This window comes from Mytilus californianus, unplaced genomic scaffold (assembly GCF_021869535.1).
Source record: "Mytilus californianus isolate M0D057914Y unplaced genomic scaffold, xbMytCali1.0.p SCAF_4, whole genome shotgun sequence".
Lineage (NCBI taxonomy): Eukaryota > Metazoa > Mollusca > Bivalvia > Mytilida > Mytilidae > Mytilus > Mytilus californianus.
This window is the reverse complement of record NW_026262690.1, coordinates 116,625,583-116,634,306: the sequence shown is the minus strand read 5'-3', so window position 1 is coordinate 116,634,306 and position 8,724 is coordinate 116,625,583. Positions and strand designations below refer to the sequence as shown.

The 8,724-nt window shown below is 32.2% G+C and overlaps 1 long non-coding RNA gene across 1 annotated transcript; it reads left to right on the top strand.

Moving 5' to 3' along the window:
* The first annotated feature begins 2,093 nt into the window (after positions 1–2,093).
* Positions 2,094–8,227, top strand: LOC127739210 (uncharacterized). Its single transcript, XR_008000312.1, has 3 exons — positions 2,094–2,185; positions 4,426–4,548; positions 8,144–8,227. It is a non-coding gene; the product is annotated as an uncharacterized LOC127739210 (long non-coding RNA).
* The last annotated feature ends 497 nt before the right edge of the window (positions 8,228–8,724 follow it).

Here is an 8,724-nt window from a genome sequence, read left to right as displayed (position 1 = left end):
TCCGTCCCTATCCAGCATTTACACTCATTCGCCAATGGCAGTTGAAATTCAAGTCCTTCATCTGGGACAACAAACTTACGGGACACACCTATTTGATTTATTGTTAATTTGTTGTCGTCCTGATTAAGCTAAAATGTATGCCACTAGACGTAAAGCAAATCCTTTCCTGTTTATAGGCGGATCAACATATTTCAAATCTTCCTTTTCTATATTTTCTTTTTAATATCTGCATATCTCGGAAATCTTATTGTTCAAACAATAAATCCATTTTTTCATTGCTGGCTGAAAAATCTTTTGAAACCTTTGTGAAAGGTAATAATTTCCGTTAATCGAGATATCATGTGATCAGAAATAATATGACGTAATATGATTACATTTATTAATTTAAAAAAATCTCTTTCGATCAACAGTTGATATTTATCCGTGTTCCTCAATTCTAACTAAAAGAAAGTTCTCACTGTCAGAGGCAATGTTTATGAATATAATTTAAAGCGATAACCAAATTACGTATATAAAGATATATTTCTTAAGAATAATATTAAATTCTTTTCAAATCTACAAATTGGAGTTCTTGCAGTCTTATGTGTGTTCAAGAAACAAATTTGTCCATAAATTATTATTAACTTTCATAGTTTTCATAAACGCTTTTAAAACCTGTAAGAAGTGTTGTCTTTGAATTGTTTTTCTTGGGTGACCAATAGCTCCTTTTGCTTTCAACAATAGCAAGCTAAATTTGACCCTGATTTCGGAATAATGTGGTGCCTTTTATTTCTATGTATAAGTTAGTGGTTATCCTGTTTGTAGCTGTGCTGTGCAGATTTTTTCTTGTGTGTTTTTTACTTTGATAAATTACGGTCTATAATATGCAAAACGGGGGGAGAGTTTAGAGCTCATAAAATTGGTTTAACCCCTTCACATTTTGTGTCTGTATTGAAAGAGAGGCGAAAGATACCAAAGTGATAGTCGAAAACAAACTGACAATGCCATGGCAAAAAACGAAAAATAAAAAAAGACACGAACCCCACAAAAATTCGGGGGTTATTTCAAGTGCTCCGGAAGTGTAAACAGCTCCAAATGTATCATCAGTCTTGTTGCTCATGTAAGTACAAACCCGTTGATCAGTCTAATTCGGTAGGTCACATTCGAGGAAACGAGGACGGGATTGTGGTTACGACATTTAGAACATATTCGTCGTCCCTTGTGAAACAGATATTCCATAACGGTCAACCAACTTGTGATGGCGTCCGTAAAATTTTCGTAGAGATGATTTCAACCTCACCACTTGAAATTAATGGTTTAATTAACGTCCTTGAAAGCAGCAACCGTCTATAAAGTCAGGCTATCTCGATCATTAATTACTTGTTTTTGTTTGTATGTCTATTTTCGGTTGATTTGGGTGTCGGTGGTTGATTTGTTCAATTGTTGGTCATTTCTGTTACCTATTTAATATATTATTAAGTCTCAACAAATCAACAAATAATGGATAATTTCAATTTGATTCCCATATATCATATGATAGGACATAACTTCTCTAAAATTCAGCGTGGAAATCGAATACGATTTTACATGCTCTTCGAAATTTAGAATTCAATCTTTTTCGGGACTGACTTTGTATTACAGTTCTAGTTGAATAATTCTGGTATTAAATAACATCTGATGAAAATTAATGTTTGAATTCAACGTAATTTGAGTGAGAACTTAATCCAAAATTATAAACATTTTTGCTGAAAATGCATATTAGGAATTAATCGTATTAATGCTTAACTAAGGTATATTGCATATCCATGTTTTATTACATTTGAATAAATAATTATGAATAACCACGATAAATTAAGCTACTTATTTTGTTGTTATTCTTGATTCGTTAACGTTTGGAAAATGAAAATTTCTTTAGAAACATTCTATTACATAATACAATGTGATCTAACAAGATTAATATTAGTAACAATTTTTGTTTTAGTATTTTCAACATCAACAGTTGTCCTAATGAGAGTGTAATATTCAAATCCCTATTTCAAAACATTTCTACTTATTGTTTGTATAGTATCAATGAAACATCTGTATAAATACAATTTAACTTGATGTATAAATCAGCTTCCATATTCATGTTTTCATCCAAACAAGATGAAAGGTATCCAGATAGTGGTGCTAATAACCCTAGTGATGACCGCGATGTCCGACCCAGGTAAAAAAAATTTGATACACTTCATTATTGTTTCATTATAATATTTCCATCACGAGTATAATATATTGCTATTGTTAAAATTATTTCGGATTTACGTAGTTCATTCCTATTCAAAATTCAAAATAACAGTGGTAAATCTAGTGAAAAAATATTACCTCCCCTGTACACACTGAAAACTAGATCTTTTGAATGTTTGTCCCATTTTAGCAAGGACATTATCAATTATAAATGAACGGGAAAACGTTTTGGTAAATAGTAAAAATAGAAATGAGGTGAAATAAAAACAAAACTTCCATTTAATGTTATCATTTCCCTCCATAAATAGAAAACGACTAGTACAGCAGGCTAAAGGAGCTTGATGTAAAATTGGTTTAAAATGTTGCTATGCGAATAAATTCTTGGAGTACCAACTTCAATTTATTTGTTTACTTGCTGTATACCTCTTTGGAACATGATAATTATCCGTATATGTATGCAGCTAGATCAGAGAAAGTCACGGGGAAAATACCAAAGGAATCGATTGATATGCAGCAAAGATTAACACTTTTGAAATTAAGTTACTAAGCAAATTCAAACGGACCTTATACCGATGTAAACATTAAATGTCAATAGATCGAGAAGACCGTAAATACATGTACAAAAATTGAGACGACCTTTTCTTAAAATTGTATAAAAAATAGTAAAAAGATACCTACTTTGTAAAAATATTTATCATAATGTTAACCTGCACAGACAGACTTTTATATTGTTATATTCACGAAAAGACAATATTTCTATATTGAATTTTCATGGGACAAAAGCAGACCGGTGTACTTGAAAACTTAGAATGTGAAAAATAAGTATATTTTTGGAAATTGTAACATGCTAAGGACTTTGTGGAACACTCCAAAAATTGGTGACCCGAAAGATCTTTAGATTTTGTATGTACATGATTTTTTCCAATTTTTTTTATCAATATGCAGCAAAGATTAACATTTTTTACATTTCAGTTTCACAAGCTATTAATGCAATTATCTCGACTCTCATAAAAAGAGTTAATTTTCTTTTGTTCTTTTTCACTAGATTTCCCACTGTGATGCGAAATTGAGTTTTTTTTTAAGAAATCACATTTCCATTTTGATTAAGTGTTATAGTTAAATTGATTTCTGTCAAGATGACTTTGGTCTTTTGAAATCGTTCGAGAAATTATGTAATTTTATATCATAACAGAATTTGATATAAAAGATGACATTATTGTCATAACGTAAGAAATCTACTCTAACTTTCCAGTTATGTCACGTGATATTTTCGACAATTGAAGATGTAGAATATTGTGTACATTGTTGTTCAGTTTTTTTATAACATTATTCTAGGATTTATTCGCCAAAAGTATGAGTATTTATCGCACTAAATACTGACCGAAACGTAACGTATTTAAATTATGTAAATAAGTCTTCGGCTAGGTTCGTTTCAACTTCAAAAATACGGATTCAGTATCAGCAATGTCATAATTGTATAATTATAACATTTAAATGGCAGTTTTTATATTTTATTTGTTAAAATTTTGCTTTAGTAAATCTTTTGAATTAGAATTTGTTTTCATTGTCCTTTGTTGGATAAAATGAAAAAAAATATTACCGTAGCAAAACCGGATGAACAAACACGATCAAATATACCACCTTATAATTTTTTACGCGCGTTTCGTCTACATCAGTGGCGCTCCAATCAAAACAAGTGGAAGACCCAATGATCAAAACCGAATTCGAAAAGCATTGAAACCGAAAAATCGGAAAAGTTGTGCCAAATACAGCTAATGCAATCTATGCATTGGATAGACAAACCTTTATTAGTTCGAGTAATTCAACATTTTGAATGAAAATAACATTAACAGTACCAATTTTACTTCACCAGATGCGCATTTCGACATTTGATGTCTCTTCAGTGATGCTCGAGGTAAAAATATCAGAAAGTCTTAAACCTAATAGAAACGTTGAAGAGCTGAAAAAAACCCAAAAGACCACAGGTAAAGCCAAACACATACAATGAATCAAAGCTATGAATGAGGGAGTTACATTCCTTAATTTAAAATGACTCAAAATTTCATAACAGCGAATTGAAAATAAAACAATAAAAAAGAGGCGAAAGACCAAAGGAATATTCAAACTCATACTGGTAAACTTCAATTGCTCTGAAACAATTAATATGTATGCTACCCTTTATCTATACTATGTTAATCTACCTCATATAATTTCATCTTTTAGGTGATTCAACCCACACTTGCACCAGTCATGCAGGAAAATGCGTGTGGAGCCAAAGCTGTCCCAAATATTACCATTATGATCAATATCACTTGTGTTTTGCTGGACAAACCTGTTGTCTACCTGGTGAGTTGTAATGAATTTTTGGTGACTGTTTGTTTTTACATTTGAAATACTATTAAATCTGATTAAAATTCTGATCAATCTTAAATCGCGTGCTCGTATAGGAGTATAACGAAATCAGAGAACTATATTTTAATTAGATTGAAAAACTATTATGTTCAATGCTTCGACCAGATCATCGTCTCAGATTTCTATGATGTTTTTACGCAAAATATAGAAAAAATGAAAACCAGAACGGATGTCTGCGACAATGCGAAAGACAGAAAAAATGTTTTTCGATTTATTAGTATTTTAATTTTTTTATTGATTTCTAAAGTAATGTTCTTCTAGCTGATTTTTCTACTGTTAAGAAGCCTTCGTCTTCTTTAATACTTGTAGTTAGGGAGAATGACTGCCATGTGGCATTTTTGATGGATTTTCTAATTGTTCTAAAATATAATTCGTTATTGGGGATTTATTTTTCAAAATGTGTGTTTCAAAAATTGGCGCGTGATTATTTTTTTAATTGTGTTTAATCTTTTAAGTTATTAATAGGTACGGAAACGAGCAGAACTTTGATTAACAACACAAATTTTCATTATAAACCAAAACATATCCATATTGTGACACTCCCAAAAGTATGCAGTATTTTAAACAATTCCTTTGAATTATTTGTTATATTTCTAAATTCTATAAAAAATGAAAATAACATTTTATAAAAATGTAATGCGTCCGAAGGGCTTTTCTGGATTTACCTTCATCAACAACGACCAACGCCGAATATTTAAAAGCAAGGATGTATCAGAAGCGAACCAGTTGAAGAGCTTTATGACCAAAAAGGAACATAAGATAATACCCAAATCCATCTAATATCAACTTTGCCTTAGTGAGTTGAAGCCTTAGTTTCAAAAAAATTTAAAGATATTATAAACGGACAAATCAAGAAAGGTTTGTCATAAATCATGTCAGTACAGTTCTATAAACATAGAAATCGACTAAACTATACAAAATTGTCTACATCATCTTATTAAGGTTCGTCTTATAGTCCGATTCTGTGATATGCCGAATTTGTTAGGCCAAGTTTATCATAGTCATAGCTGTTATGGGCAGAATCATCAGGGTGTCTGTCCTTTTAAAGGTTCGAAATCCGCTCATCATTACTCACTATGAAAGAATTGTTTAACAGGAAACAATCTTCATATCAAAGGATTTTTTTTGAAATATTAACAAACCTCATAGCTTTTTTAATTTTTATTTAATGCCATCTCGGTTTTTTTTTTGTCAAACCGTTTATTCGTATGTATCCAATAATTTCCTGCTCCTATAGACTTTCATAATTCGAAAATGAAAATGACAGTCAAATATTGGTTGGATACATTCAAAGCAAATCTGTTAAAAAACTATACTAAGTCTGGTAACATAGTTGTACATAATAATGATAACAGGAATAACAAATGATACTGGACAACTACATAGATTACACACAGACAGGTACCTGACTCATACATCAGACTTAAAACCACAGATACCAAATTCATACATCAGAAAAACAACCACAGATACCCGACTCATACAACAGACACACAACCATAGATACCCGAGGATAACCGGAATATAACCAATGATATTGGACAACTACACAGATCACACAACCACAGATACCCGAGGATAACAGGAATAACCAATGATATTGGTCGACTTCACAGATCACACAACCACAGATACCCGAAGATAACAGGAATATAACCAATGATACAGGACAACTACACAGATCACACAACCACAGATACCCGACTCATACATCAGACATAAAACCACAGATATCCGATTCATACATCAGAAATACAACCACAGATACTCGACTCATACAACAGATATATAACCACAGATACCCGAGGATAACAGGAATATAACCAATGATATTGAACAACTACACAGATCACACAACCACAGATACCCGACTCATACATCAGACATACAACCACAGATACCCGATTAATACATCAGAAATACAACCACAAATACCCGACTCATACATCAGAAATACAACCACATATACCCGACTCATACAACAGACATCAACCACAGATACCCGAGGATAACCGGAATATAACCAATGATATTGAACAACTACACAGATCACACAACCACAGATACCCGATTCATACATCAGAAATACAACCACAGATACCCGACTCATACAACAGACATACAACCACAGATACCTGAGGATAACCGGAATATAACAAATGATATTGGACAACTACACAGATCACACAACCACAGATACCCGACTCATACATCAGACATACAACCACAGATACCCGAGAATAACCGGAATATAACCAATGATATTGGACAACTACACAGATCACACAACCACAGATACCCGATTCATACATCAGAAATACAACCACAGATACCCGACTTATACAACAGACATACAACCATAGATACCTGAGGATAACAGGAATATAACCAATGATTTTGAACAACTACACAGATCACGCAACCACAGATACCTGACTCTTAAAAAACGATCTGACATACAAACAAGGACAAGCAACAACGAAACCCCATAATCCTAATAGTATCAATAGGTACAAGCACCAAATTTAGAAGGGTTAAACCTGTTTTACAAGAGTAAAAATATTTTGATTGCAAATTTTTGCATAGTTTCTGTTTTAATTTATTCATAACTTTTAAATCCTTTGTCTTTATAAACAGACCGTTGGTGTTTTTCGTTTGAATTCTTTCCCATTCTGTCATGTCGGGGCCTTTAATTGCTGACTTTACGTTATAGGTTTTTCTCATTGTAGAAGGCCGTATGGCGACCAATAGTTGTTTAAATTCACGTCATATAGACTCTGTTGGATAGCTGTCTCATTTGCAATCATACCACATCTCCTTATACTATATTGAAATGATTAAGAGCTTGACATGATATCGAATACAATTATCTATTGTAAATAGATATAGGAAGATGTGGTATGAGTGCCAATGAGACAACTCTCCATCCAAGTCAAAATTTATAAAAGTAAACCATTATAGGTCAAAGTACGGTCTTCAACACGGAGCCTTGGTTCACACCGAACAGCAAGCTATAAAGGGCCCCAAAAATACTAGTGTAAAACCATTCAAACGGGAAAACCAACGGTCTAATCTATATAAAAAACGAGAAACGAGAAACACTTATGAACCACATCAATAAACGACAACTACTGAACATCAGATTCCTGACTTAGGACAGGTGCAAACAATTGCAGCGGGTTTAAACGTTTTAATGGTACCAAACCTTTACTCTTATCTGATACAATAGTGTAACATCACAAAATAGAAAAAACAAATGTCTGTATGTTATCCTCTAGAAGTTGTTTGGTTTTTTGTGTTGATGGGTCTCATTACTGTCTCATTAGCGTATATTCTTCATTTCTATACCTCGTCCAGAAAAAGCATTTAATTTTCATCTGGGTGGTACGCAGCTTCCAGTCATTATCATCATTACTTTGATAGGGTCAAAATTTAGCGACTATAATGGTCGACACCAAAATACTAGAACACTATATACTAACTATTTCATAATGGGATGCAATTATATGAATATTCATATATTTTTCAGATGTGAGTGGTTAATACTCGAATAAGGACAGTTATAGTGTAAACAAATCACGAGGAATTATTATTCAATTAATCAAATAAAACACTAATTAGATATGGCTGTTTTTTCTGTATGTACACCAACACTCTAATTAGATATGACTGTTTTTCTGTATGTACATCAACACTCTGATTAGATATGACTTTTTTTCTGTATGTACACCAACACTCTAATTAGATATGACTGTTTTTCTGTATGTACACCAACACTCTAATTAGATATGACTGTTTTTCTGTATGTACACCAACACTCTAATTGGATATGACTGTTTTTTCTGTATGTACACAACACTCTAATTAGATATGGCTGTTTTTTCTGTATGTACACCAACACTCTAATTAGATATGACTGTTTTTTCTGTATGTACACCAACACTTTTCAATCGTTCAATAAACAGAAATACGTTCCTATTCTGAATGAATAAATTTTATATCATTCATAGTGAAGATCGACAAAAAAAGAAGATAAACTAATCTTGCTGTTCTTTTCTCCTGTTTGCAGAGGATACGAAAAAAATATGAAGGCAGTAGTAATTTAGAAAA